Source organism: Mustela erminea, chromosome 9 (genome assembly GCF_009829155.1).
Source record: "Mustela erminea isolate mMusErm1 chromosome 9, mMusErm1.Pri, whole genome shotgun sequence".
NCBI classification, from domain to species: Eukaryota; Metazoa; Chordata; class Mammalia; order Carnivora; family Mustelidae; genus Mustela; species Mustela erminea.
In genome coordinates, this window is record NC_045622.1 from 85512156 (window position 1) to 85537226 (window position 25071).

General features: G+C 48.1%; 2 long non-coding RNA genes across 2 annotated transcripts; one reads left to right on the forward strand and one right to left on the reverse strand.

Moving 5' to 3' along the window:
• Positions 1-4726: 4726 nt before the first annotated feature.
• Positions 4727-11064, reverse strand: LOC116599692. The gene is made up of 4 exons (XR_004289453.1): positions 10729-11064; positions 9777-9782; positions 9363-9538; positions 4727-7544 (listed from the first exon to the last, which is right to left on the reverse strand). It is a non-coding gene; the product is annotated as an uncharacterized LOC116599692 (long non-coding RNA).
• A 5708-nt stretch (positions 11065-16772) lies between these two features.
• LOC116599693 lies at positions 16773-24339 on the forward strand. Its single transcript, XR_004289454.1, has 3 exons — positions 16773-17165; positions 21169-21294; positions 24011-24339. It is a non-coding gene; the product is annotated as an uncharacterized LOC116599693 (long non-coding RNA).
• Positions 24340-25071: the final 732 nt, after the last annotated feature.

A 25071-nucleotide genomic window follows, 5' to 3' on the forward strand; every position in this document is an offset into this window, starting at 1 on the left:
TCCGTGAAAGTCTGACATTCACTGGGAGCATATTGACCCCAAACAGCTCATATTAAAGTGAATTAAAACTGTGATCCTGGAAGGAGAAATTAAGCATGCTCTGGGAACACTGACACTGGGGCACACGACTTAATGGGTGTGTGAAAAAAGGCTTCCCTAAGAAGGTGATGTTTGAGTTGAGAGCTGAAGGTCTGCTTGGAATGATCTAGGTACAGGTGTTGGTGTTGGAAGGCACCACAGGAGGGAAGGAGGTTGGCGCATGTGTGAGGTTATCCATGTGTCAATACACAGTCTTCCCCCATCTGGGGCTTGATGCAGGGAGGCATGGTGTAATTACTGCTGATGTGAAGACTCCCAGGACTTTCATATATATGCCTGGCCTGGGGTGGCCTCAGGTGGAACTCGAACCTTTCTCCTTCTCAGTCCCCCTTACACCCAGCCTGCGGACCCCGAGGGACATGGTTCACATTTAATGCAGATATGACTGTCTCCAGAACCAGTCTTTGGGGGCGCTATGTCGGACGGAAAAGGGGAGAGGGAAATCTCGGTGATTCAATGTATGCTTGGGTCATGGAGAAGCCAGGTCTTCTGCTCCTCTTTCCTCTTCTCAATGATATTTTTCCTGCCCCGGGTTCCAAAACATAGATGCTGCGGAAATCGGGCTGTAGTGAGATATCTGGCCACCAGGAGGCAGCACGAGACCATAGCTTTCCCGGAAGATTAAGCAAGTTCCAATCAGCAAAGCAGGATCTCGGGTTTCTAATAAAGTCAGCATATTAGAATCATCTGACAAACTTTCATAAAATCCCAGGGGCCTGGGCTCCATCTCAAGCCAGTTGCATCTTATATCCCTGGGAAAGGGGGCACAGACTTTCAGTTTCTCCAGTGATTCCAATCTGCGAAGAGAGTTGACAACGACTCATGGAGAACACCGAATCCTGAAAACTGTAAAGGCTTTTGGGAATCACCTAGTCTACCCTGATTGCCCCATCCCACAGCTGCAGGAACTGAGGCCAGAAACAATAGGCTTAGGAATTGCTGGAAAACAGAACCCAGGATCCTGACATTCAGGCAGTTCTGATTCCTCTCAGGCCTGTGTGGTTCCCTGTTCAAGGAGCTCTTGTTGGTGGAAACCTTCAGAATCCATCTTTAGAAACCAACAGGAGAGCAACCCCAACTGTCTGTGGGCTGAGGTTCAAGGCCTGTGTGCTCTTGGATACCAGGGGAGTGAGGGCAGCTACAGTCCAGGAGGGCTTCCCTGAGATGAGGCAGGGGTAGAGGACTGGCTGGGTTTTAATGACCCATGGATGGTAGGGGCCCAGGACAAATGATGGCCACTGCTGGGGTCCCTGAGCCGGTATGAGTGAGGCAAAGGTGAGGCCCTGCAGAAAGTGGGAATTACCACTACAGAGAGACATGGAGGCATAACCTACAGAGAGAGGGACATCCAGAAGGAGGAACTGGGGAAACAAGGCCTTTCACGAAATATTCTAGATCTCAGTCTGGGTACAGTGAGGAAACACGGACAGTGTTTGAGCCTGAGAGGGTCACAGGAGAGCGAGCCTCAGAAAGATGCCACTGGGGGTGGAGGGGTAAAGGCCCAAAGACAGAGGGCAGCATGTGTAGGGGCCTTGTCCAGGGACTCCTTTAGGATCATCCTTTTCCGGGCCCTCAGAACGTAGACAGGATGTGACTTTTGGAAGATGTCCTAGCAGGACCGGCCGAAGAGAATGTAAATAGAAGAATTGCCCTCAGCGGCGACTTGTGAGGACGGGGATGGCAGAAAAGACACAGACTAACCAGAGTCCTTTGGAGGGTAGCAGGGGCTGCATTCCAGAAGCTTCTCAGACAGTTTATGGGAGTGTCAGAACTGCGTTATCCCCAGAGGAGCACGACAGAGTGAGGGAACCCCTGGCTCCCCTCCTCTTTTCTAGTCAGGATATTCTTGGGGATCCTTAGAAACTCCACCTTGAGAAAGCCCTGGAAACCCAGCACCAACCTTCCAACCTCATGTATCTTTAGGCTTTATGACACGGAGGCCGCTCTTCACCACAGTGTTGTCCAGCCCGCTTCCCCCCAGCCTGGCCCACCTCTCTGGGGGATTCCGGGCAGCTCAGGAGTCATGTGCACTACACGTCCCTTCTTGTCAGATTTCTCCCCCAGTAAACTCTACTGTATTGATAGCATATGGCGCTGGTACGGTGCACCCTTGTCCTTCCATGACATCTGGTCCCCACACGGTGCATGCTCCATCTTTCCCAATGCTGGGTGTCTTTGCAAGAGAACTTGAACTAGGCATCCCCAGGGATGGGTGGGTAATATTTTACTTTTAATTATCCATGTTTTTATATGGGGGGGCAGGAAGGAGCCAAATAATACTGTTTTCTACTCGCAAAGCAAGATAAACCTTTCAAAACATCATCCTTTCAACGTTCACCGGAACCTTCCAGAGTCAAGATGTGCCTAAGGGAACTGCTACCTAGGATGACCCCATCTACTTGGTCCAGCCAATCCCGTAGGGAAAGGGTGTTTTCTGTAAAGAACTGCCCAGAGGGTAAGCTCTTTCCTCACATTGGAACCTGGGCTGCACTATGAGACAGGAACACCTAAACCACTAAGTATTAGGGCGTTATTCCAATAATTATGCAGGTTTGAGACTTTACTGACACCAACATCCTTTGTGCACTCTGGGATGCTATAAGCAATCAGCTGGTGTATTCGTAGACTCTGGATCGTTTCTCTTTGCGGGTCTACCTTCCCGGGCCTATTTTCCTGTTAATCAGGAAGATTTTGCAGCTCTTGAAAAAGTCACCTTCTCAAGGTGACATCATGGCTTTCCCCTTAAGATTTGATCCCCTGGTCTTCCAAATCACACCTGTCTTCCACTTGGCTTGGGGTCCACGCACGGCTGTCTTCATAGAATTGGATGTAGGCGTTTGCCCGCACTAGCTGCTCGCTGGGAGGTTTGGTCATAACTCTCAGGGGCTGAGGACTCACCCTCATTTTCCCTTTCTTTTACAACAGCCAGAAATCTGCTTTTATTTTCCTATTATAAGATTTATTAAATTAGGGTCCGTGGAATCAAATACACATTTGGCCTCCAAGGGGGTCAATCCAGTGAAATTTACACAAAATTTTAAAGATTTTATTAGAGTGAGAGAGAAAGAGAGCACAGGCAGGCAGAGTGGCAGGCAGAGGCAGAGGGACAAGCAGGCCCCCTGCCCCCCAGCAAGGAGCCCGACGCGGGACTCCATCCCAGAACACTGGGATGGTGACCTGAGTCAAAGGTAGCTGCTTAACTGACTGAGCCACCAGGCGTCCCTACACAAAATTCTGTATGTGCATGTTTCACGAAGGGAAAATGACTAAGAACTTATGGCTGAGACTTTGCAACTGTTGAACAACCCTTGGCAAAGGTTGGTTTTTCTCCACAGTAATGGCGACAAGGTGACGATGTCTGGCATCTCCAGTTTTATTTAACATTATGCAAGAAGGCATAGAGATTGGCAAACTTTATTTGCAGATGACATGATCATGTACATAGAAAATCCTATGGAATCTTGAAAAGAGATCTACTAGACTACTAAGTGCATTTGGCTAAGTCACAAAATACAGGGTCAATATACAAAAATCGGTTCAATTTCTATACACTAGTGATAAACAACTGGAGATGGAAAAGTAAAAAAATACAATTTATAATAGCATCTACAACACATATATTCAGGGAAATTTTTAATTATATGCAAAACATGTACAGGACAAACTCCAAACATGCTGAGAGGAAATAAACAGAGATATACATCAGGGTTTAGGAATGGGAGGCTCAATACCGTTAGGTGGCATTCCTCCCCAAGTCGAGTTACGTATTTGATGTGATCCCAATCAAAATTCTAGCAGGATTATTTTTTGGTCTTTTTCTTTTTATTCAGAAGTTGGCAAGCTCAAACTTATATACAAATTCAAAGGTCAAAGAATAGCCAAAAAATTGTGGAAAAGAACAAAGCTGAGGGATGTAATCTGCCCAATTTTAGGACTTAATGTAAATATATAGTTATCTAAGAGATTATGGTACATTCAAGTATAGAAATAGAAATCAGTGGAATAGTCTAGAAATGGTTATCTAATACACATGTATGATACATACAATACACTGTGCACACACACATACACACACTTAACTGACTTTCAGTTAGAGTTCCAAAGTAATTCAATGGAGGAAATGGCGTATTCAGAAGATACTGCTGGCAAATGGTATACTTGCTTGGAAAAATAAGTGAATCTCAAGTCTTTTTTTTTTTTTAAGATTTATTTTAAAGACAGAAAGAGCATGAGGGGGAGGGGCAGAAGGAGAGGGAGAGAGAAAGAATCTGAAACAGACTCCAGGCTGAGCACAGAGCCCGACTGAGTGCTCAATCCCACAACACGGAGATGGTGACCTGAGCCGAATCCAAGGAGTCAAACGCTTAGCTGACTGCGCCACCATGTGTTCTGTGAATCTCAACTCTTAATTCACATCACACAAAGGTGGACTTAGAGTCACAGAACTAAATGTGAGAGTTAAAACCACAAAACTTCTTTTTTAAAAAAAAATTGAGAGCACAAGCACAATTTTTTAAAAAATTAAGAGAGAGAGCACAAGCAGAGGGAGAAGCAGCCTTCCTGCTAAGCAGGGAGCCCGCTGCGGGGCTGGATCCCAGGGCCCTGGGACCATGACCTGAGCTGAAGGCAGAGGCTTAACGACTGAGCCACCCAGGTACCCCATAAAACCACCAAACTTCTAAAAGAAAACACAGGAGAAAATACTTGTGGGTAAGCAAAGATTTCTTGTGGAGGAATAAAAGGCATGAACTATAAAAGTTGACAGATGGGCTTCATCGAAACAAAAAATTTCTACCAAAAACATTAAGTGAGAAGGCAGGGCACCTGGATGGCCCAATCAGTTAGGACCCCAACTCTTGGTTTTGGCTCAGGCCATGATCTCAAGGTCCCGAGATCGAACCCTGTGTGGGGATCTGCGCTCAGTGTGGAGTCTGCTTGAGATTCTCTCTCCCTTTCCCTTGGCGCCCCCTCCCCCAGTAAATAAGTCTTTAAAAAATGAGAAGACAAACTCAGGGACTAGGAGAAAATCTTTGCAATACACAGATCTGCCTAGGGCTTATACCCAAAATTTATAAAGTCCTCGTATAACTCAATAAGGAGACAAACCAACCAATGAAAAATGGTGTGGTAAGGATTCTGTGGTGACCCCAAGGACCACCCATGTCTTTATATAATCATCTCTTCCTTGAGTATGAGTGGGATCTGTGAATATTACGGATGTCGTTCCCGTGATTAGCACATCGTATTATATGTCAAAAGATATTTTGACAGATATAATTAAGGCCACTCAAAAGGAAGATTATCTCAGGTGGGCCTGAGATAATCACGTAAACCTTTAAACCAGGCTCATGAGGCAGCCATAGATCTTTTCCGCTGGTGTTGGAATAAAACACCAGGAGTTCCGTAGCCACAGGGAAAGGCATTCTGCCAACAACCACATGTGCTTCGAAGGAGGCCTGAGCCCCAGGTGGGACTCTGGTGCTGCCCAGCACCTTGGCTGCGGCCTGGAGACCGGAGGGGAAGACCCACCTCAGCTGTGCCTGACCCACGGTCACTGTGAGTCAATAAACATACTTGGTTTTTTTTTTTTTTTTCTTCAGTTTAACCTGACAAACTTGCGATCTGTAGAAAGCTAACACAATAGGCAAATGATGAACATACACTTCACAAAAGAAGACATGTGAACAGCCAGTAGGTCCATGAAAAGATGGTCAACAGAGGTCATCCCCAGAGAAAAACAAATTGTAAACAAAATCAAAGTTCCCGGCTGGCTCCCACGCGCCCACATGTGACTGATTTTAGGCAGAGGGGGACCCAGTAATAGGAGGTACAGCCTCTGGAACTTTCATGGGTTGCTATGGAAATGCCAAAAATGTTCCAACCACGGTGGAAAACCTTTCGGACGTTTCTAGTAAAACTAAACGTACCTTATCATATGGCCCAGCAATTTGTGTTTCCACACAAGGACTTTTACAGGAATAGTCACTGCACTTTATTCATAATAGCCCCAAAATGGGAACGGCCCAGTTGCGTGTCAGCAGGCCCATGTGTGAACCAATCGTGCTCTATCCATACACGGGGATGCTGCCCAGCCAGGGGGCAGCTTTTGGGGGTGATGGTAACAGGTTTAGAACTGGACCTTGGTGGTGGGGGTGGTTACGTGGGGGTCTACATTTGTCAAAACTCATGTAACTTTACACTTACCACAGGTGCATTTTATATACAAATTATACCTCCATAGGGTTGACTCTCTCGGCATGATTTTACTTGCTGGAAGATGACCCTTTGGGGAGGGGCCTAATGGTGCAGGTGGATAGAGGTCAATTGCAGGAGGGATGTCCTTGACTAGGAAGTAGGGTAGCCTCCAGCACTTAAATGGAATGGGTGTTGATACAATGGAGGGGGGGGGAGTTTGTTTACTTGGCTGAACAGGAAGCAATGTAGCCGCTGAGAGGAGAGAGGAGGGGTGAGGCACTGGAGGTGAAGGGGAATGATGGAAAGGGTGTGCAGGTCATTTCAGAGAAAAAAGGGACCTCAGGCCTGCCTTCCCTCCCTGCCCCCACCCCCGCCCCGTTCCCCTCGAGACTCTTTTCCCACATTCTTCTTTCCTACCCTTGTCTTACCGAAGCAGCCTGGAGGGGTGGCCCTTTCAGCTTAACAAGACTCGTGACCATCATTATGGAAACTCCAGGCCCTGTAGCCCCTGTGAGACTTCGTGGGAGGTGGGGGGGGGTGGCAGGAGTCTGCAGGGGGCTGCTTCCCCCCACAGTGTTTACAGTATCTGGAGAGCTCTGGGGCTTTGGGGCAGCTTCAGGCTGTCCGAAAGCAGCTTGGGGAAGGGGTGGAGTCTGCTTCTTGCTCTCCTGCGTGTGCTCTCCTGCTTTTTCTCTCCATCCCCACAACAAATAAATACTTTAAAAAAAGAAAAAGAAAGAAGAAAGAGGAAATGCCTGTTTCCAACAGCCGCTTAGTTACAGAGGTAGACTTACTACACTTTTAAATGTTTTTACCTAACATATTTTAAAGCGCCCTAAATAATTATTGGCTCAAAGAGGCAATAATTGGGAATTCCTTGGGAAGCAAAGGACCATGGCCCTGGGGCAGGTAGAGCTGGACCACTCTTGACAAGGCTGGGCAGAGCACGGAGGCTCTGAGAGGTCATCTAGGCCAAATGACACCCTGTTTCTCCCTGGTGCCAGGAGCTCTGGAGGCGGAGGTGGTACGCGAGGCCAGGCGTGCTCCAGGAGAAGTCGGAGTTGTGGTGACCCCCCCTCCCCCCCAACTGCCCGGAGTCACCTCAGCCCTCCCAGGTGAGACGTAGCTGGCTTGTGCATTCAGAGCCTTTGCAGATGCATTTTCTTCCTCTCCACAGACAGAGAGACAGGACAGGACAGAGTCGTTTTGTCATGGAGGGCAGTTGTCACGGTTCTACAGCCTGGCACCTACTGAGGAAAAAGGGCAGTATTAACGGAAATTCTATGCAAAACAGCTTCTCTTCCAAGAGCATGCAAGATATGTTAGTGTCTGAGCAGCTGTTGCCAAACTGTGGGGAATCTGCTCGTTGAGTTGATCCCTATGGGCCCGACAGGGGAGTGGGCCATGCAGGGACAGACCCCACAGAGCTCTGTCTTGGTCTCCCGCCACCAACCAAGGAGCACGCCAAGCCTTAGGCTGCTCCCAGAAGGTCAGAGGAGAAGGAGGTATGAAATAGCCATTCAGAAGAGTGGGCCAGAGAGGACCCCCCCCCCACCCCGGGCCGTGCCTGCTTGAGGTTAAAGACTACGAACTCCATCATCAGGGTGGGGAGGTTTCCCCATCTGTAGGCAGGAGCAGGCTGAGAGCTGCACCTGACTGGCACTGTCACCTGCCAGAGGATCCCAGGGAAGGGGTCAACCTTGGAATTAAGCTGGGTGTGAAAAGACAGGAGGAGGAGGTGCGGCGGGATTCCACCCCAGGAAAACAATGTCCAATCGGCTCTTTCTTCATTCACAAAGTCTGCATTGAGGCACCCCTTCCACGAGGCTGTGAGCATCCTGGAATGTACTCCCGTGGGCTCCTGAATGGAGCCCTGGACATGGCAGGTATCGCTGAGGGGTGTGACCAGGGCGTGAAGGGCAGTTTGTGGGTGTGATGTTGACAGAGAACCTGAGGCGGCCCCGGCTGGGGTGGGAAAGCCGAGCCAAGCACCCTGCAGCCACTCCACTTCCACAACATCTCTGCAAATCCACCTGGGTCCCTCGTCCCCTGGCCATGAGCATCTCAGATGTTCTCACGAACGCATGCATCCTCTCCTGCTGAGCTTGGCTGTTGCCCTATGGGACCCCCTAGGTAGTTTCCTATTCTTCGAGTGGAAGGACCAGGGAGCAGAAGCTGGCTTTGTTGTTTCTCAGGATGAAGTCTCTCCCAGGAGACTCCTTACACCCCTGTGAAAGGGCCACCCAAGCTCCGTGGCCCTGGCTGCAGAGGTCTGCCCTCCGCACCCTCATTTCTGCAGCATACCTCTCTGTCCAAGCCTTTGCAATGCAGGGGGTGGGGGATGCTGCGGCCCCTCCTTTGTATGGGGCCAGCCAAGTCTCAGCTTCCTGTCCACCTCCTCCCCTGTGCGTAGGCTGCAGGGTCCTGTTGACAAAGATCAGCCTTTTCTTCCACTGAGGGTCGGGGAGGGGGAGTTGGTCTCCAAGCTCAGCCCATCTTCCGTGCTGACTGGGGCTCCCTCCCAAGTTTCTTGGCTCAGTTCTCTGGCATTTAGAGCAACTCTGTCAACCTGTCCCCCTCCCCTTGGACCGGAGGTCCCTGCACCTTGCCCTCTTCTGCCCAGGGCGGATCCCGAGAGTCCACTTGACTCCAAACTTCGCAGCAACCCCTGTCCATTCACTGTGCCCTCCCCACACCGGGATTCCCCGTGCTCCTGCACACCTGCTCCTTCCCACTGGTGTCTAAGTCAGCTCACGTCTGGCCCATCTTAAAAAAATAAAACAAAACCTTGACCTCATTTCTCCTAGGCTGAGCCATCTTCTGATTCCCCCACACTGTACCCAGACTTGGGACTTTTATTTTTGTGCTGACAGCTCTCAAACCATCACCTCCTTCCCAGAACCCATCCAGAGCACCACTCCCCAACCACAGCTCCTGCTCGACATGACCACCCAGAGGTCCCTTGGGCGCAGCAGAGCCCAGCTTCAGAACTGTGCTCTCTTCTCTGCCCACACAAACCCCAGTAACCCCCTACCTCCAGCACGACCCTTGCACGGAGGTATACATACTGTCCTCACAGGTGCCAAGAGTCCCGGGTCCCTCCCTGGACGATTTCTTCAGTGTGCCGTTCTGCTACAGGACGCTGCCGGGTCATCCCGGTTTCCCGCCTTCAGCTGTGCGCACGCTCCATTCACATCCCACAGAGGAAGTACAGGCAGCTTTCAAAATAAATTCTACCACGGCTCTCCTATTGAAAAAGACATCAATGGGGCGTCTGGGTGGCTCAGTCATTTAAGCGGCTGCCTTCATCTGGGGTCTGCCCCACAGCGGGCTCCCTGCTCAGCAAAGAGTCTGCTTCTCCCTCTCTGACCCTCCTCCCCACTTGTTCATTCTCTCTCTCGCTCACTCTCCCTCAAACAAACAAAACACATTAATGGCTCCATTAACTTCATTAAAGTGCCAGGTGCCGCCAGTCCTTGAACCTTCTCCTGCACACCTACAGTCCAGCCCTGCTCCACACCTTGCTCCGCCCCCCACGCCCTTGGCCCCGCCCACAGGGTCAATCTCCCCGCTGCCCTGAGGCTCCCGCAGGGCAGTGGGCACCGGGGCTGAAGGGCTGTACAGACGGGCTTTCCAGTCCCAGCTCCACGTCTGCCTTGCCCTGGGCCCCTGTGCCACTCACTCCCTGTCTATGCGCCTCCGTCTCCTCATTGGTAAACTTGAGCGGGTAACATTTCCTCGCAGGTGGCTGCCCTCGCGTGCTCAGTAGATGTTCCCTGCTGCGGTCCCGACCCCACGCTCCTTACAGCCCTGTCCTCCCTGGAACTTCAGAGATGGTGCCCTACCGTGGTGCTGCTGGGAGCCTCTGCAGCTGCTCTTGCTCCCCCTCTAACGCCCTGGGCGCTGCCTGGCATCGACTCAGCCCTGACTTGGTACAGAGCGACCTTATCCTCATTTTACTTCATGGGTAGGTGTTGCTTTCACCCAAGCAGCCAGTCAACAGATGCACGCATTAAAGCCCAGAGGTGATGCCCACCGAGGAAGACACAACCAACCAGGGGCAGAACCAGGGTTCAAATCCAAGTGGTCGTGCTCCAGACCCTTTGCTTGAAACCCCTCCAGCCTTCTGTCCCTGGCTGTCCAAGTGCTCCGGGCTGGGTTATGGACTCCTCCTTCCCCCTTGGGCAACTCTCCCGTTCCCTGATGCATTTACTCACGAAGCTTTGTGTATTTATTTCCCCCAGGCTCAGTCCTATCCCAGCCCCATGTCTGGGCTTGCCGGACCCCGCCTCCTGTTGGGCCAGCCTTGGTCTCAGAGAGCCCCAGACTTACGTCAAACCCCTTCCTCTGCTATTGACCCAGCTGGCTTTGCAGCTTTCTGGGCAAATTTCTTTCATTCAGCCTTGCGGGCTAGATTCTTTTGAGCGTTCCTACCTCCTTCGCCAGGCCGTGAGCCCCAGAAGGCAGATCCTCTGTCTTGAGTATGGTGAAGGCAGATGAAACCCTGTCTCAGATCATATCCGGTCCTGACTTCCCTCTCTCCATGCAGGAAACTATTCTGTATCCTTTCTTTTGGCCTGTGGAATTATTCTGCTTGCCTCGTGCCTCTCCTCTGTTTCCCACATCCTGCTGCCCTGGTCAGGGCCACCTTCCAACTGTCTCAGATTCTTCCTGGCCTCCTCATTCCAACTGCCCAACTGTCATCCAGCCCCTCCCCCTCACTACCGGGCCTTCGCCCTGGCGTCCCTGCCCTCCCCTTATTTTGAAATGTTGCCCCTAATAACCTAAAGCACGGTAATGGCTTTTGCTTTAAAAAAACAAAACAAAACAAAACAAAACACATATATGCCCTGGGGCACTGGGGTAGCTCAGTTAAGTGGCTGCCTTCCACTCAGGTCATGATCCCAGGGTCCTGGGATCCAGCCCTGTGCTGGGCTCCCTGCTCAACAGGGAGTCTGCTTGTCTCTCTCCCTCTGCTTATGCTCTGTTTCTTTCTCTTTCTGTCAAACAAAATAAAACACACACACACACACACACACACACACACACACACACACACCACGTGCCCTGAATACAGCTGTGGGTCATCAGTTTACTGCCTATGATGAGCTGGAGCTAGAAGCAGAAAGGTCTTGAGGAAAAGGAATGCTGTGTTCAGCCTCCACAATGGGCCCCACGGTCACTGCCTTCTGGTGTTTATGTGTCTGTGTAGTTTCCTTCCCCACCGTCTCAAGGCTGGTCCATGTGATTGGAGTATGTGGCAGAAGTATGACAGGTCACTTTTGAGGTGAGGTTATAAAAGCCACCTCTCTCTCTCTGTCTCTCTCTGCCTCCCATAACTTGCTCTGAGGGAAGGAAGAACTCTCAGAAATGAGGCCTTCTGCCAAAAGCCACATCCCATGAGACATTCACCTCCAAACCAGATCCTCCCTCTCCAGTCAAGCCTCCAGGTGAGGGCAGGACTGACTGACGGCTGGACAGCAGCCCCACAGGGGCTCTGAGTCACAGAGTCCCATAAGGCCACTCCTCAGATTTCGGCCCTCAGAGACTGTTACTGAAAGCTCCTTGATCTGCAGGTCATTTGTTACGCGGTGGTAGATAACTAATACAGAAGATGAGATCCACTCACGGCCTTTGTCACTTAACACATCGCTTTGGAGCTGCCGTGATGGGTCAGGTACTATACTGAGCCCTGGGAATGCGGCAGTGAACAAGGCAGACCAAGTCTTTACTATCCGAATGCTTTTCCTCTGGTCAGGGGAGGGAAATAATTAAGAGGAAAAAAAGAGATATGCCAGAGGGTGATAAACGCTATGAAGAAAAACCAGTATAAGGTTGGGGTGAAGGGTATATATAGGCACGATATTCACATTTTACCCAAGTTGGTCAAAGGAGGCCTCTCTAATCAAATGCTACTTGAGCAGAGACCTGAATGAGATAAGAAAACAGACAGGGAAGAGCGCAGAGACAAGGGAACAGCGGAGCGGATGGCTCAGGACCCCTCCACTTCTTACCACTCCTTTGCTCATCCTTGGGAAAGGCTACCTCGTGTCTGGCCTACATTGCTAGCTTGTCCTCCCAGGAACCTCCAGCTCGTGCTTTACCCGACCACGGTTTCCTCCCAACAAAACTGCCAATGTGACCATACTAAAACCTAAATGAGATCAAGTCACTGCTCCATGTAAGCCCTATAAGGATTCCTCATTTGATTCAGAATAAAAACCAAAATCTTCCTCATGGCCTATAGGGCCCGACACGATGTGGCCCATCACTGACATTTCGGCCCCCTCCCCTCCTAGTCCCTCCCTCACTCAGTGCCTCCAGTATCCCACCCCAGTCACAATGGCCTCCTTGCAGTCCCTACAACTTGGCCAGCAAACTCCTGCCTTCGGGCGCTTGCTCTGGTGTCCTTGCTGCCTGGAATATTCTTCCCTCTTCCTCACTTCCTTTAGTCTTTGCTCAGATCCCCACGCATCAGTCAGTTTTATCTTGACCATATTATTTAATTCTGCAACCTGGCCCCCCACCTACAGGCCCACCGTCCCTAAATATGATCACCTTTCACTTTTCTCCACAGCACTTACCCTTGTGAATATTAAGTGATTTATATTTTTAGTTTGCTGTGTATTTCAGACCACTAGAATATAAGTGCAAAAAGATAGGAATGCCCTTCTTCTGACCCCCTGAGGTTTTCCAGGTACCTGTTCCTGGCACACAGGTGATACTCTATAAATATTTGTTAAGTTAATTAATAAATGATCGGATGAGTGTTCCTCTCTCTCCAGTGACTGATTTGTGACCTTGAGCAAGAAACTTCTCACTGGGTTTGTTCCCTTATTCCTTCTTGAGAAAAGGACGAGATCGGTCCCTTCTAGGCTAGACTATTCACCTAGACTGTGGACAAAAGGCACGGACAATGAGAGCTCAGTCCCAGACGTCTGCCGTTCAAAATGTACTTGGGAAGATGCCTGGGTGGCTCAGTGGGTTAAGCACCGACTTCGGCTCAGGTCATGGTCTCAGGGTCCTAGGATCGAGTCTCACATCGGGTTCCCTGCTCAGTGGGGCATCTGCTTCTCCCTCTGCTTGTGCTCCCTCCTTCTCTCTCTTTGACAAATAAATAAATAAAATCTTAAAAAAAAAAAACAAACCCAAAAACAAAAACAAAAAAACAAAATGTACTTGGGGGGACAAAAATCATGGGAAAAAAGTTTTTTTTGTCTGGAGTAAGTCACCAGCCGGGTCATTTGCCAGACCCTCCCATCTTCACAATACTTCAGGAACAGATACCCAGTCAAGTAAAGGAGTCTCGGGTTCATTAAGAAGAAACTCTCATACGGTACGATGCCCCTCATGAAAATTAAAACACAGAAAGCCATATGACATAGTTCTCTTGCCTTTACATCTGTGTAGGAAAGTACAATATACTGGATATATTGGGGCACCTGGGTGGCTCAGTCAGTTGAGCCTTTGGCTCAGGTCATGATCCTGGGGTTCTGGGATCCAGCCCCACAGCAGGCTCCCTGCTCAGCAGGAAACCTGCTTCTTTCCCTCCCTCTGTCCCCTACACCGCGCTCACATGCTCTCTTTCAAATAAATAATTTTTTTTTAAAGGAAAGTAACAATATACAATATAACAATATACATGGGAGTCAGTCACCAACTCCATGAACGTTTCCTCTCAGGAGCAGATACAGCTCTTAGGAGCAGATTTATTTAATCTGAGAGAGAGAAAGAATTCTAAAGCACATTATTTCAAAATATCAACATGGGTTAAATCTAATTGCTTCTTGTTTTTTGTTTGTTCTCTGTGTGACATAAGTGATCATTCAGAGCCAACACTCTTGAAACACCTGGAATAGAGACGTTAGCTTACTGCCTCTCCTGTGACAGCTCAGGCCCAGGGCCCCACAAAGGGGCAGCTGATTATGCTCCCCAGTTCCCAGTGTGAAATCCAGGGCCTGAGAGCCTCAGGAAACAAAGGCAAAGGGCTGAGCCCCATGGCCAGCAGCCCCTTCTGTGCTTCCCTTATGGGCCCCTTCCCCTGAGAGATGAGTGCTTGGAGGAGAGTCTCTGAGATCAGCACTTCTCGCTACCCATCTCTGTGAATGGTGGTGGGGTGGGGGAAAGGCCAGAAAACCCAGGGTCTGCAACATCTCCTGCTTCACCAACCCACAAATACGGACTTCTTTGTGTTCTGAGAGATTAGACAACAGGTGGAAGCAGGAATGACAACTCACCGTCTGAGCATGTGGTGTTGTGGGAACTATGAACACACCCGGGCTGGCATTTTTGCTGAGTACCTCACTCCACAAATACGTCATCAAGGCTGGGTCCTCAGTTGGTGGGTCTGCTTTGGTGGAGTTGGTAACAGACTGCAGAGGCTTGAAGTGCTCAACCTGCCTGCTTCCCTGTAGGAGAGGTGAGGGGACCAGGGCTGAATCCTGTGGAGGTTCATTTTATTTTATATTATGGTATGGTATTTATTTGACAGACAGAGAACAAGGTCGAGTATGAGAGAGAGAGCACAAGCAGGGGAAGCAGAAGAGGGAGAAGCAGGCTCCTCATTGAACAGGGACCCGGATGTGCGGCTCAGTCCCAGGATTCTGAGATCATGACCTGAGCTGGAGGCAGACACTGAACTGACTGAGCCACCCAGGTGCCCCGAAGAGGTTCATTTTAACTTCCAGCTTCCCCGGGAGCACTTCTGGCTCGTCTAGCTCCTCTGGGTGGCCAGCCTGGTCATACCTAGCTCTTTTGATTAAAAAGCATGTGGCATCAAAGAAAAGGGATGATTTGTCACAGTCTCTGCCAGGGCCAGCTCATGCTTTCCCCTTGTCACTGTCCTTGCCAGAGCAGGGCAAGTGAGACAGTGCATGTCCTGGGTCAGAGAAGGGGCACCCCTGGGCTGGGGGAATAGGCAGCCAGAGTGGGAGCCTGAGGCCCAGGATGAGTTGCCCGCTCTATCGCATAAGCCTGGGCCACCGTGGGCAAGGTACTTCCCCTAATGCTTCAGTTTCCCCGTCTGTATAATACATCCGTCATAGGTCTATTCCGATATTTGAGTGGCAATAAATAAATAAATAAAATAAAAAATAAATCACGGAAATAGCTTGCAACGGCGCCTGATTTGGAGATGGTCACCGCTGATTCTGCTAGAGGTTTGTAGACATAGGTAAGGTAAGAAAAGATAACATAAATATAAATTTCTTCCTCCCAGCTTCCAATCTTCTTGAACACTTCAAACACCACTGACCTCTATGTATGTCCCAGCTGGGACTAACCCAAGAGACCATCTGTAATTAAGAGGCAAGTAGGTGGACCCAGGGGTTCCTCTCCCAAAAGAGACGCAGCTTGTACTGGAGGATCCTGTTTTCCTGTCAGTTTTCTCCTCAGATGACTTCTGCTTCCCCAGCTGACTCCAAATATTCCAGATATATTAGTCTGATCAGATAGAGCCTCCCCACCTGAGACAATGGGGAGCTGAGCTCTAAGCAGGGGGTCTCCATAGTCATTATGAAATACCAGTCAACCAAATATACATATTATTATATGCTATTTAATAACTAGTAGGTCATATCATATGTAAATATTATATGTGTAATACAAAATTCTCCAAGTCCCAGAATAAATCTTACAGGGATATTTTAAGGGTTCAGCAAGAGGATTAGTGTTCACGTTTGGTGAGGGCTTAACAGGACGTTTGCTAACAGTAAGCCTCCCATTAGGGAGCTGCTATATGCTACTATTAATAACTGTCATTGACCATCTTTTCCGTCATCGTTATCAAACCGGGGCCAGAGACTTCAGCTGTAACCTCTACACTGAGACCCGAGTCCCCGAGGCTGGGCGAAAGGGGTGAGCCTGCTGCTAGAGGAGGAAGTGCGCCCCTCACTGGAAACACCCACCTGCTCCCGGGCTCCCGGGCACCCTGCAGCGCCAAGAGACCCGACAGCCTTTTTCTAGGTCCTCCGGGTCAGACTGGGACAAGGGGTAGGGGTTACCCGGTCCCCAAACGTTGCCTCTTGCAGAAGAACGAGTCCCTCTCTGCGTTCGACCTGCAAGCGCCATTCCCCAGCTGCGCTGCGGGGCTCGCTGGATCTTGTGCTCTCCCCTCTGGCTTGGGGATCCCCAAACAGCCACCAGGCGAACCCCGGTCCCTAGGATCCCGCGAGGTAGCGGACAGACGCCCGAAAAGCACCCGGAGCGCTCCGCCCGGGCTGCAAGGGCAGGGGTAAAAGGAGGAGCTGCTCCCCAGGCTTGCGTCCTCGCTCCTGAGCACCAAGTGATATCACCACCCCCTCCCGGAGCCCTCTCGGGTACCAAGCCAGCTCCCGGGTGGCTGCCAGCCCTGCGCCCGCCGCTCCGGGTTTCTCTCCCCGCTTCGCCGGGACGAAGGCACGGGCGACGTCCGGCAGATGGCGCTGGCCGCGCTCGGGGACCCGGCGCCGCCTCGGGGGTCCGGGTCCGGCGGTCCGGGTCCCGCGGTCCGCCCAGTGCCGCCGAGGGGGCAGCAGAGCAGGGCGCAGGGCCCTCCCAGCCCCGCTGTAGCGCCACGCGGGTGGGAGCCTACGGCGCCGGGGCCGCAGGCAGGGGTCCCCACCCCGCGCCCCCCAAGAAGTGGGTGACCATCGCCCGTCGGTACAACCGCGGCGCTGCGGCTGCGTTACCTTCGGCGCGTCCTCGCAGAAAAGCCCGAAGCCGGGAGTTTGACGAGGTGGGACCGGGCGGCCTGGGCTCCTGGCGCAGGGGGTGGAGTGGGCGTGCAGCAGCGGAGCCCGGCACCTCCCACCCGAGGGCGGCCGGGACGCCCGGCTCCGCGGACACCTGCGCGCAAAGCCCAGCGGCGGCTGGAATCTGCGCCCGGAAATCAGGTTACTTGTCTTCTGGCTTCCCCGATGTCAGGTCCCTTAGGTTCTCAGCTCTACCCAAAGACCCCGCCGGGTTTCGCGGCGCCCCTGGGCTCAGTGATTCCGGACGGGTCAGACAGCAACATTGGCGGGGAGGGAGCACCCGCTCTCCGTCAGCGCGTAGGTTTTCAGAAGGATCTCAGAGGACAGGGAAGGGACATTCTCCCCGCACTGGGAGACCCCTCACTTCCTCAGCGACACCTCACCCCCAGCCCCAGCTTCGTCTACCACCATGAGCCCCCCTCCCCCCAGCACACAAACGACAGACACTTCAGCCCCCGAGTTAAGCTTTCATACCCTCTTACAAATAGCTGCCCCTTGGCCACCTGTGAGCCTAGGGGTGTGCCCACCGGGGGGGGGGGGGGGGAGTCTGTAATCCGGAGATGGTGTAGCTAGAAGAAGGCAGAGCCTGGCGGTAGGTTGCTGCAGTTTGAATCTGGAATTCCGAGGTCTAAGCAGCCAGAAGGGAGGAAACAGGCTGAGCGAACGGACTCCTTAGTCCTCAGGATTTCTTACCCAGTGGGAAGGATGGTGAGTCTAGAGGACAGCCAGGCTCAGGAATGTGTGGGTCTCTTGCTGGGTTTCCCATCTCAGTCTTACCTGAATGTCTCCTCCACATCCCCCAACCCCTTCTCACCCTGGATTTCATTTTTCCCTCATTCCTCCATCCTCCTTGGTAGCCACCATCTCCTGGATCTCATTCATGTCTCCTTGCCTGTCTACCAGGTGGGCTCCACTTCTCTTCCCTTAGTCACACTGAGGGAGTCCATAACAATAATAAAATTCCACACTTACTTCATACCTGCTGTGAGACAAAGACTAAGTGCTTCACATAGATTAATTTACTTAATCCCCATAAAAACTCTATGCTGTAGGCACTACTACAGCTTTGTTTTTAAGGTGGGGAAACTGAGGCAGCCAGGGATTAGATCTTTGTCAAAGGTCACCCGAATCTCAGAGCTGGAGCATGAACTCCTGTCATCTGGCTCTGGGGTCTGGTCCCTTAACCACCACATTCCGCTGTTTCTGGGCTGGGTTTCTTTTTTTCTTTTCTTTCTTTCTTTTTTTTTTTTTTTAAAGAATTTTTATTTATTTATTTGACAGAGAGAGATCACAAGCAGGCAGAGAGCCAGGCAGAGAGAGAGGAGGAAGCAGGCTCCCCGCTGAGCAGAGAGCCTGATACGGGGCTCCATTCCAGGACCCCGAGATCACGACCCAAGCCGAAGGCAGCGGTTTAACCCACAAGCCACCCAGGCACCCCTGGGCTGGGTTTCTTTTTTAACTTTTGGATATAACCGAGGCAGCAGAAACTTCATGTGGATTCCAGAGATCTTGAAGCAAGTTTCACCTCCTCTCTGGATGCTGTGATCTCTCTAACTCTGTGGCCCTATTTGTACCCCATGTTGCTTCCAGTTTGTATTTTACTCCAGCATTTGCTAAGGTTCTGTTTGAACTTTCCAGTCTTGTCTCACACGGCTTTCGAAGAATTAAGAGAGTGGTAAGTCTGAGCAGTGCCCCTGTGAAGCCAGAATGTCAGAGGCAGGGAAACCAGTAAGTGGTTTGTTACCCAAAGAGAAGACAAATCTGTGGCCCCCAGGGTCTGCTAGTGGCCCGGCCTTCTTTCTACAGGTTTGTCCTTCAGTTCCCACCTTAGAGAGTCTGGCTTTGATTTTGTTGCAGAGGTAGCTTTTTATGTTCACTTTCTATCCAGTGTTCTCTCACTCCTTGTGGATTAGAGCCCCATGTGTGCCCAGCCTCATCTGTAAGTCTGTCCTAGCCACAGAACAGTTCCTTTAGGGAGAGAGCTTCTCAGGCAAGATCAGGGCCAACAGGAGGTCAGAGTTCAGGGACTATGGGATGAAGTCGAAGACATTCTTACCCCAATCCTTGCTCTGTGGGAAACATGGACCCCTGGAAGAAGAGTTGGTATGGGCCTTGGAAAGGAGGTTTGGCAACATACGTTGGCTGGCCACATTCTGCTCTGATTATCTCAAATGTAGATCATAGGCTCTGTCTTTGGACCAACTGAGTTCTGCCATCCTCTCCCTCCAGGACCACCCATTAGTGGTAACACCCATTAGAGAGTAACCTTTGGGGAGGCCCTGGAGGCCCAGGTCCCTGTAAGTGTTGGGATCTCAGCTTCTATCCCTAGCATATCAGACTGACTGGACTTTGGAATATCTTTTGGACATTCAGAGGCTGGCACAGTGCTTTCTGAGATTCCGTGGGTAACCCAAAGTGGGCAGTAAGGTTATCGAGCGGGGTAAAGGTCAGGGTAGATGTCTAGGGAGCTTGGCTGAGGTTAATGTGAAATCGGGTCCCATTTCAGGGTGATCCTAGGTATATCAGGGTGTGATAATAATACATATAATAATACATATAATATATGTATTATACGGGGGGTTCCCTGCTATTTTTGTTGCTGTTTCAGTTGTTATCCTGATGATTCAAGTTTAGAAAAAGAGCCAGAGTAACTGTTACCTGTCTGTGTTTATGGTAGATCTCAGATGGAACCCGGGACTCTCTGGCCCCTGGGGCCACATGCCCAGCCACTGACCCCTCTGCTTCTGTCTTGCTGCCCCAGAGTGAAGTTTCTTCTCTACTTTCAATATCAGCTACATCCATTACCTTGAGCCTATGCCCTTCATGTCCATTAGCTCCTCTTTCTCTTAAATATCGAATTCCTCCCTCTTACCTCTTTCCTCTTGCTGACAAGATCACTCTCCTTTAAGGTTAAAAAAAATCCCTTTCCATTAACTCTACCACTCAAGCTACTGTCCCATTTCTTTCCTTTTACTATCTCCTTTTACTTCTTAAAAAAAAAAAAGAAGTAGCTTTGAAAACTCATCTATGCTGTTAAGAGTCACGAAATCAGCTCTTGGCCGACCTGTATACTATGTACACTTTGCTGTATATAGCATACATAAAATATACATATCATGTATATAAAACACAGCAGGAAATGTTTTATTATAAATATTTACATATAAATGCATAGTAACTTATACTAAGTATATATATTTGTACTATATTATATATATATATGGATTGTGTATATATACACATATATATGTATTTGTACAATAAAAAGTTAACAGAAGGAGAGAGGGAGGGTAGCCTAATTAACTTCCTCCTCTATTCCCTCCCCTCCCTCCTCTCCCGGTCACTATCCTCCCTTGCAGTCTGGCTTTCACGCCCTTGGAGGTCACCGGATCCAGTGGCCCCTATTAGACCTCCCTAGACCCTGTCACCATGCTTTCCTGACCTTCTCTCCCATCCTGGGTGCCCTCTGGGTACTCCTGCTTCTCCTCTGCTACTCTGATCTCCACCTGGAATGCCTTTTCTCTCATCTCCTCCTGCAAACCTTCTGCATCCTTGTTAAGACCTAAGTCAGCTCACACCTCCTTCTGGAATCCTTCCCCACATCCCCGTGTTCTGCACGCTCTGTGCTCACCTGGCCTGTTTTGGGTAATTCTGGAGTAGAGTTTTTCTCATTCATTCAACATATGCAGGCTCCTTATGAATACTGGGTACTCATAAGGTACTGGGACTACTTGCTGCCCTGTAGTAGTTACTGGTAATATTAAATTTTTCTGTTATTAGTTGCAAGGAACGTATAGACTCAACTCAGTATTTTAAGAGCATAGGGATTGTGTAATGGGGTTTTCTTATCACCTTGTCATTTAGCAATTTGTCCTCTTCTGAGAACAGAAAATATTAATGGATTTATGACCACTGTTTCTAAGCAAAGCATGCCAGAGGTCGTGTTAACCTTTTCTAGCAAGATGCTTGTGAATTTGCACTGAAGACTTATGACTAATATGTGTAAAGCTCCCTCCCCCCACCACCCCGACCTAAAGTTCTTTTGTTCAGAGATCCTGGGGGCTCATCCCTAATTTTAGAAAGAAGTTTTTCCGTTTGATCTTTTGCTTGGGCTCACCCACTCCTCTACTCCCACTCCCTGTAGGGTCAGTGGTTTTAGCCACAAGGAGACCAAGCACAACTCTGTCTTCTGTCCCCCGGCTAGTGACAAAAGTCCTGAACTCCTAGGGTGACTTGCTGGAGTGAGTCGTCATTCTGCAGAAGTCAAATTGTAAGTTGTATCCCCCTCCCATGATTTCAGCCCACAATATGAACAAGCAATACCAGGTTGGGCCCAACAGTGGTTTTACAATCAGAATTTTTCTCCTTTGGCAGAAATTTGAAAGCAACAGGAATAAAATCTAGATAGGGATTGGGGCAGCCACATAAGATTGTTACAGGGGGACACCACACATGTACTCCTCGTCTAAGGGGACACGAGTCACATCAGATGTCTTTATTATTCTGAACATTTTGTGCATTTATTAATATTGCTTATTGCCAACATGGGGGACTGGTATGTTTATTATAACTTCCCGGCAGATGGCGGTAAAGTGTCTGTTTTAAGAGGATTAATATATTTTGTTCTGCTTCCATGCACAAAGGAAAAATGAGTCAGTAATCAAAATCCACCACAGATCTAATGTCGTCTGAAAACATTTCTGCTTCCAAACGAGAAACTGCTTTTCTCATTGATATGCTGATAGGCGAGTATTTAAAAACAAATCCCATTGTTATCAGTACACCTGCTAATTTAATGTTTCACATTGCATCAAAACATCTGCTGTTCACCGTCCTCAAAAAGGTATTGCTGAGTTCCCAGTGTAAATCTACAAGGACTTTTTATTACTATATGAATCACCCTCAAACTACATATGGTCAAATAATCCACAAAATAAATTATATGCACATAAATTAGAGAGATTACTATTTAAGGATCTGGTAATTACATAATAGCAATTGCCTATTGTTATGATATTCTGTTAGTAAGAACATTAACACTTGATGGTGTTTAGCAGCTTGTTAGTTATATATTTTGTATGTTACATACATGTAAATTCTAAAAGAAAATACTCATTATTGACTTTTTGCTCAGACACTATGGAAGAGTTTGAAAAATTAGTTTCAGAATCAGGAAACAGAGGAAATGACAAACAATAATTTAGATCATTGGGTACATTTTTGGAAAGGATGGATGTGGCTAGGGACAAAGGTTGCTGGATTAGGATGTGAATTTACCATCAGTATTTATGCCAAGTGTAACTGGTTAATTTTGAGGAAAAGTAGAAGGGGGAAAAAACCCATTGAACTGGACATTACCTATCCAGGTATCTGGCTACGTAATTTGAATATTTTAGCAATTTGAGTATTAACAATAATCTGGTAGAAATTTGTCTGTCTTTTGTAAGAAAGTTAATTTTTCTTTTAAATATATTTTCATTAAATTTCATCAAGTTTTCACCACACTTTGTCAAATTTAACTACCATTAGCACAGGTAGAACGTTTTCAGAAATTATTTATAAATTCTAACTGGTCATCAAAACCTTCGTATGATTCTATCTTTGTGATTTCTGTGTTTTAACTGTATTGCAAATTCTTCAAAGATGGGGAAAGAGATCAACTGAGGAATGAAAATGTGTGCAAGGATTGGCAGTAGGTATCACATATTACTAATGAGCAGAAGGTAAAATGCATTTCAACAATAGTGTGAAGAATTCAAAGTCAAAATGTGGTTTGAGAGACCGTATAGTGAGAGAGAGGCAAACAAAGATACCACACCAACGAGAAACCACACTGGGAGACACACTTTTTGGCAGGTCTACATTGAGGGAGAAGATTACCCAGGAAACTACAATTACAATGATGAAAATTGCCTTCCTTTGGCAGAAATGGTACAGAATTCGGTAACATAAGGGGTACATTGATTCACAAATAGTATTGCACATTTTTAGGGCATGAAATTTAAAACCATATAATTAAAATTATGGTAGACACAATGAATGAATTACTTTTGAAAAAGGTATGAAATGCAAATATTATTTGATTATTTTATTTTTAAAAAAAGATTTATTTATTTATATGAGAGCAAGTGAGAGAGTAAGTGAGAAAAGGAGTGCACATGAGTCGGTGGGAGGGGCAGAGGCAGAGGGAGAAGCAGGATCCCCACCGAGCAGGGAGTCTAATGTGGGACTCGATCCCAGGACCCTGGCATCATGACCTGAGCTTAAGGCAGATGCTTAACTGACTGAGCCATCCAGGCGCTCTATTTGATTATTTAAGCTACAACCCCTGGCATAAGCCATGTAGAACAGATAATGCGATTAGACTTGTGGACTTCCAAAAAATAAATATATGAATATTTGGACAAAGGAGTAAACAACATGACAAGACCAAAAAAAAGCATATATGGATTTTCAGAAGACTACTCATAAAACCTGACTCAAGGAGAAATTGGATACAGCAATGCCACAAGTATGTGTAGAGAACACAGTGGGCCACTATAGAAGAGTCTCAGTATTTTCTAGGGCGTTCTGTTTTTTGTTTTGCATCTTCTTTACATTTGGTATTAAATGATGCAGCAAAAATCTACTTCGACAGCACTGAATTTTTTATATCATCCAAGAAATTATGTAACTACTCTTTTTGCTTCAACCAAATGTTGGAGGATATTGAAAATGCATTTACGGAACATAAAATTTAAAATCATTGTTGAATATGAGATGGGAAAATTGAGTAGATGCCATCTTGCTACTAAAACTTAATTAGGGGGAGCATGTAGTGCATACTGATGATATGAATAAAAACATAGATTCTAAAAATACAAGTCAAAAGTGTACTTATGAAAATATCTCTTTAAGATGCATTGCTCAGGACTAATTTGGAGTAAAGGTAAGATTAATGTTACAGTAGTCCCTCCTTACCCGTGGCTTTACTTTCTGTGTTTCAGTGACCCAGAGTCAAGTGCAATCTGAAGCCAGCGATCCTTCTGACTCCTCACCAGGTCAACAGTAGCCTAAATGTGTCACAGCACCTACATTATCCTTTTCCCTTCTTCTCATCACTAGACATTTTATCATCTCACCTCATCCCAAGGAGAAGGGTGAGTCCAGCACAGTAAGACATTCAGAGAGAGAGAGAGAGACCGCAGTTACATAACTTTTATTATAGTAAATATAAACTTTATCATAAGCATGTATGTATAGGAAAAAAACCAGTGTATATAGGCATCAGTACTATCCATGGTTTCAGACAGCCACTGGGAGGTCTTGGAACCTATCCCCCTCTGGATAAGGGGAACTACTTACTACATTAGCAAAATTAGACAGGAACCCAAAGTCAATGAATATCATTGCCTTGAAAGCACATTATGGACTAAGAAAATCATTCAAGAAAGGCTTATATTGCTAAAAGAATATCATGTTTCTTTCAGAATCCTACATCAGTACTTCTCAAATTTTCATGTGCATGCAAAATCTCCAGGGATCTTATGAACATGCAAAGTCTGATTCAGTAATTCTGGGGTAGAACCAGAGATTTTGCATTCTTAACAAGCTCTTGGTGATGCCCTGATCCTAGGCACTTGGAGGAGCAAGGGTCTTGATTTCTTTTATGATTCGGAGAATTACTATCAATAGAAAGTACCAAAGCCAGGTGAAAATGTGCAATTGAAATGGACTGATGAGCATTATTAAATAATTTCAGACATTCTTCATCAATGTATGAAAAACTAACAATCTAAGATTAACTTTTTTTTTTTTTTTAAGATTAGCTTTTAAAACCTACTATCTCCCATCAAAATATTGCAGTGTTGGGGCACCTGGGAGGCTCAGTCAGTTAAGCTTCTGACTCTTGATTTCCGTTTGGGTCATGATCTTAGGGTCCTGGGATGGAGCCCCGAGTGGGGCCTTGTGTTCTGCACGGAGCCTGCTCTTTCCTGTTCCTTAGCTCCTTCCATGACTTGCTCTCTCTCTCTCTCTCTCTCTGTGTCTCTCAATAAGTTAAATCTTA